Source organism: Pongo pygmaeus, chromosome 3, assembly GCF_028885625.2.
Source record: "Pongo pygmaeus isolate AG05252 chromosome 3, NHGRI_mPonPyg2-v2.0_pri, whole genome shotgun sequence".
Lineage (NCBI taxonomy): Eukaryota > Metazoa > Chordata > Mammalia > Primates > Hominidae > Pongo > Pongo pygmaeus.
In genome coordinates this window covers 184,803,860-184,810,346 of record NC_072376.2, presented here as the reverse complement: position 1 = coordinate 184,810,346, position 6,487 = coordinate 184,803,860, and positions in this window count along the sequence as shown.

The window sequence follows — 6,487 nt, the reverse complement described above, 5'->3', positions numbered from 1 at the left end:
GTACAGATATTATTCTTCTTTATTCTCTTTATTATTATAATAACTTGGCATGCATGTGATTTGATATTTATGCTGTCCTCTTTTTCAATTTTAGGTGAAATAAGATTTCCTGAACTTTTTAATGGAACAGAGTTCAACTAAACTTTTCCATCTTCTCAGAGCTCCTGCTTTGGATATTTTACATCCAGTATTCAACAGTGTGGTAGATTGCTTTCTGTGAAATCCTAGCTATCTTCCCTTCCCTAGTGCTAGTCTGGACCTTCCCTCTTCTTCATCTGTTTCCCCTATCTTGTTGAATTTTTATTTCCCTTGCAGCCGTTGCTCCCCAGAGTAGGGGCTTATACTAGAAGAAAGCCTTCTCAGTTCAGTTCGAGAGTCACCTGGCACTGAGGTGCTCTGTCTCCTCTGGCCTTCTTACTACTGGTACCCGCTACTGGCTGCTCATCCAAGCTGTCAAGTTTCAGGTGCTTTTCTCAGATAGGCTAACTGTGGTTTTCAACAAATTCATGTTGGCTGTGTTGGGGTCTGTGGATGAATTGTCAGAAACTGCCCTTGTAACTTTCTCCTTCTTTCCCACAGACAGATTTGACACCAATTGCTTGAGGTTTGGGGTTGAAGGGGATACCTTTTGTTAAATTAAGTTTAGCCTACAGCTGCCTCCTTACATAGTTTAAGTTCAACCTAAAGGTCTCTCCGTACATAGTGAACTGTAACTTAACTGGGTGTGTACACAGACTGTAACCTACCCTTGTGACAATCATCGAGATGGCCAACTGTTCAAACCGTGTTCAAACAAGGCAAGCACCAAGCTGTAACCACTCCAGCTGTTTCTGTACCTCACTTTTCTTTTTCTGTCCCTCACTTTTCTTTTTCTGTCCATAAATCTACTTTGACCATGTGCAAGAGTCTTTCTGAATTTATTCTGGTTTGAGGCTGCCTATTCTTTGCTCTGTTAAATTTAATTTGTTTAAGGTTTTTCTTTTAACACTTTTCACCTAGTTTGGCTATAAATGGGGTTTGTGGATGTGTTTTGCTATCCATTGCTGTGTCTGTTTTTCTGGGGAGACGGAAAAAAATATGCTGCTGTTGTCTTTGCTACCTTCCTATATCTCTAGTTATTAAAAAATTATTAAATTCTAATATCCATAGAGAAAAATGCATATAATGTATAGCTTTAAATGTAGATTTATAAACTAAACACACATTACCTGTGTTACCAGCACCCAGATAAAGGAATATAACACTAGCACAAATTACCTTAATGCTGAGATAATTTTAGAGATATATACACATAAACATTTCCTGGATAATTTCAAAATCTACAGTCAATAATTTTCTCTCAGAATTCCTCTTAGCAGATAATAGCTTAAGAAAAAAGTACATCTACATTGAAACAGATTTAGTAGTTCAACTGAAAATACACAGAAAGACCTTCTTATGCATAGTTATCCTTTAATTCTGTATTTTTGCTTTAACATGTATGTAAGTAATCTTTTTTTTTCTAGGTAGAAGATTTCAGTTTTGAAAACAGCATTTTGAACCTGAGAAAATATTTAATATGTCTGGATTGATTAAAATCTAATGCAGTTAAAAATTAGTGTCCAAGATATTGAAAAGAAAAAGTTATTTTCTTTGAATGAGGCTTAGTTTGCCTTTTTGAGAAGTTTCTCTCCCTCCTTTTCTCTATTTAATGTTTCTTTTGTCATAATTTTCTATTTGAATTTTTGGGGAGCAAGCAGTGACTTGATAATTTGACTACATAAATTACAATATAATGTGATTTGTTTTCTTTCTTATAGCAAGGCATTTAATGGTTGAAAAGTTGATATTTTCCAAGATAATTTTAAAATTACTGGTATGCATCATTTTAATATTATAATAAAACTTTCCTAACCTCTGTGTGTGTGTTTTAGTTTTAAGATACAATATTTTTTATTATTTATTTATTCATTTTTTTTTTTTGAGACGGAGTGTCACTCTGTCACCCAGGCTGGAGTGCAGTGGTGTGATCTCTGCTCACTGCAACCTCCGCCTCCCGGGTTCAAGCAATTCTCCTGCCTCAGCCTCCTGAGTAGCTGGGACTACAGGTGCATGCCACCACACCCAGCTAATTTTTGTATTTTTAGTAGAGACAGGGTTTCACCATGTTGGCCAGGCTGGTCTCAAACTCCTGACCTCAGGTGATCCACCCGCCTTGACCTCCCAAAGTGCTGATGAGATTACAGGTGTGAGCCACGCTGCCTGGCCTACTATTTAAATTATATCTTTGATAGCTTTATGTTCAGTGGCTAGTACTTCCTCATTCATTACCCTTGTACCCCTGGAGGGGTGGGATTCATTTTTTTAATTTAGCAATTTTTTTAAAATGCAGGTATCAGATTCTTTATTTGCTTTAGCCTGAGGTGGGGGCGGGGGGCGGGTGGGGGTGTAGACTGCAGACAGAGGCAAAAAAAAAAAAAAAAAGATTTGCTTTTGAACATTGCACACCATAAAATGTCAAGAAATCTAACCATATAATAATTTGAGTAACACTGAATTCTAAATTCATTACTGTGTTATATAGGAAAGATAATTTTGTTTTTATTTTCCACCTTAAGGTTTTTCTCCGTTAAAAAAAAAAAATCATTCAGGTGTGGTGGTTCATGCCTGTAATCCCAGCACTTTGGGAAGCCAAGGCAGGAGGATTCCTTGAGCCTAGGAATTCAAGACCAGCCTGAACGACATGGTTAGACCCCATCTCTACAAAATTGAAAAAAAAAAAAAAGCTGGGAATGGTGGCACTTGCCTGTAGTCCCAGGTACTCAGGAGGCTGAGGTGGGAGGATTCCTTGAGCCCAGGAGGTAAAGGCTACATTGAGCTGTGTTTGCACCACTGACCTCCAGCCTGGGCAACAGAGTGAGACCCTGTAGCAAGAAAAACAAACAAAAAAAACCACAAAAACAGAAAACAAAAAACAAAAACACTTGTTTTTATTTTCAAGATATGTAACCAGTAATGTAACAGTTTAGAAAAGCTTAACTTGGTGCCAAAATATTCTGATTAAAGGAAGTATTGTCCTTAACACAATTGCTTAAAATGTGGGAATATAAAGGAGGCTACCACCGAAGAAAGAGTTCAGAATTCCACAGTTCAAAAATGTTGTCAGAAGCCCCTGTGACAGAGATGGCTAGGTGCAAGCAAGCTTATTTCTTCTTCTTGGACATGTCAACTTCATTTTCTGGCTGACCTTTCAGTTTCTTGTGGCCATATAACTGAGTTCTACTTAATAGAATGCTAACAGAAACGATATGTACTTGAACTATAAATGTGGAAACTAAGTGGATAGAAAGGATCTATCCAAGACAAATGGGCCCAGGATCTTTGGATCACCCCTTTAGAAAATAACTGTCCAAAAATTAGAAGCAGCTGTTCAACACTCCCGTATAATTTTCTCCTGAGTTAACTAACTTCTGAGATAAAAAAAAATTATCCACTAATAAGCAGCTCTCTTTCATGAGAAATTTGTATATTAAATTATTTTAAACTCTTCCAGGGAGTGGGGGAAGATTAAAATTATCATGCTATTAGAAACATTCCTTAGCTTGGAGGTGTTAATCTCTTGTTACCTATTTAAATTGCAAATACTTTGCCATTTTTCCATTGTGTAAGGTTCTCTTATTATATGGAAATATGGTAGAACCAAACCTTTTAATCTTAATTCTGTATTAAATCCATGCTCTCTTTATGAAAGAATTTATCTGTCTAGAATTGTTGGAATATTCTTCTATTTTTTCTTTGAAACCTTAATTTTTCCCAGTCTAAAAGCAATATAATGAGAACAATAGATTATTGATTGAGTGAATTGGGGCAGAGTTATATAGTCAGCAAATAATATTTTTATGTTATCCTTGTTTTTGTGTAAGAATTTTAAACAACTACATATATACATACTTTTTTCTAATTTTTATTTAATTAATTGAGATTATATTTATGGCCTTATTCATATATTATTTCCATAAACATTCATGTAGTGTATGAAGTGTATGTTTAAACACTGCCTCATATTGCATTTTTATATATAATTAAGACAAGCTTGACTTTAAAGATTCAGTTCCCCTAAAGCCTTTCTATCTTTTGGGTATTTAACCTATTGATTTCTGAGATGGCTTTAGTATTGTCTTCTACAAATATGGGTTTTTCAAAAAAAATTATATGTTTTGTCACTTGTGTTGGTTTTCTGATGCTGCTATAACAGGTTATTGCAAATTTAAAGGCTTAAACAATACTTTTTTTCTTCTCCTACACTCTGAATGTCAGACATACAAAATCAATTTTAGTAGGCTAAAATCAAGGTGTCAGCAAGGCTGATCCTTTTCTGTCAGCTATAGGGGAGTGAAATGCTTTGAATGTTTGTTTCCCCCAAAACTCTTATTGAAACTTCATCTACAATATGCCTGTATTAAGAAGTAGAACTTCCATGAGGTGATTGGTCTATAAGGGCTCTGCCCTCCTGAATGGATTAATCCATTCATGGATTAATAGATTAATGTGTTAATGAGTTAATGGGTTATCATGGGAATGAGACTAATGGCTTCGTAAGAAGAGGAAGAGAAAGCTAAGCTAGAATGCTCAGCTCCTTTGCCATGGGATGCCCTGTACTGCCATGGGATTCTGCAGAGTCCCAGTCAGCACAGGCTCCCACCACATGAGGCCCCTCAAACTTGGACTCCTCAGCTTCCACAACTGTAAGAAATAAATATTCTTAAATAAATTACTCAGTTTCAGGTATTATGTTATAAGCAAAAGAAAATGAACTAAGACAGTGAAGATCTGTTTTTCTACCTTTTCCAGCTTCTAAAGGCTTTCTTTATTCCTTAACTCGTGGTCTTTACCTTCAAAGACAATGGTATATTATCTTAAAATCTCTCTCTCTCTTTTGCTCTGTCTCTGTTTCTTTCTCTCAACTCTGCTTTCATCATGGCATCTCCTTCTCCTGCCTCTTATAAAGTCCCTTATGATTACATTGGTTACACCTAGATAATCCACGATAATCTCCTCACTTCAACACCATTGATCACATTTACCAAATCCCTTTAGCCATGTAAGGCAATATATTTCCAGGTTTTGTGGGTTAAGATGTGGACATTCTTCAGCCTGCCCTAGCACTATATTTTTAAGAATTTCCAAGTGAATAGTCATTCCTATTATATCTTATTTGAGGATATTATTCTTTTGTCTTTGAAAATATGAAACTTAATCCCTTTTGCTTTTTTGATCTTAAGATGTATCTGATGCTAATAATTTTCAGAAGTGTTTTCTTTGATTGACATGCTATATTCTGTTATTTTCTTCATTGTGCTCTTCCTTTAGATATGTTCTTTCTCAACAGAATGTATCTAGAACTCAATGTGAGAGCACTTCTTTACTAAAATAATTTAACCAATTTCCATTAAATATGCTAACTAATGTGTTTGGTTTATGATTTCTCTTTTATACTACATTTCTTACTTATTTTTACACTTTTTATTTTTTCTGATAGTCCATGAGCCTAATTACTTTTTTTATGTTTACCTGTTATGGTTTCACATCTTTTATTGGATACACTGCTACAAATCCCTATTTACTAGTAGTTTCCTTCATATTTTACATTCTCATATGTTCCCTGATTTACCGATCTCTACCTGTCTTCCTTATACTACTACTCCAACATATGAATTTGTTGAAAATTTACAAAATTTGATTTCAAGGTTATTTTTTCATTTTACTTTGAGTATCTGCATTCTGCCTTTATTTTATTTTATTTTTGGCTAAATGCTTTCCTTAAATGACTTCCACAAGATATTTGTGGATGACATATTGCCGAATTTCTTGCATGTTCCATAGGTCTTTCCTTTGTTTTCCCATATGTATGCTAATTGTGCTCATGTTAGGTTATTGGATGATAATAACCTTTTTCTCTCAAAGCCTCCACACTTTACTCTCAATCTTACATGAACCTGATCCTGCAATCAGATTAAATAAAATGATGCCTCTTTAATTTTCTGCCGTCCTGAAGTGAACTGTTCTCACCATCATAGGCCTGTGTGGTAGCTCTTTACAGAGACAGCAAAATATTACAAAACTATGTCTAGGTCTATGTATTTTTTCAATAATTGTATTTAATATTTTCCTTTTAAATCTAAAAATAACTTTAGATAATCACACAAATTTCTTTGTAAATTACTATTTTTTCTAATTTATTTTTTCTCTCTCTTATTATTATGTATTATTTAAATAGACAAGGCAAATATATATGTGTTTTTTAGTAATCTACTTAATATATATTTCTTTGACTATTTATTACATTCTTATAAAATAATTCCATCATATAGTAGATTAGTTATGTCCACAGTAGAATAGTTAACCCCAGAATTTGTGCAGGACAATTCTTGCGATGAGGAGAGAAAGCGTTCAGCACTTTTGTCAGTCACAGATAATATGTGGCATGCTGCATAGGAGTTCTACACTA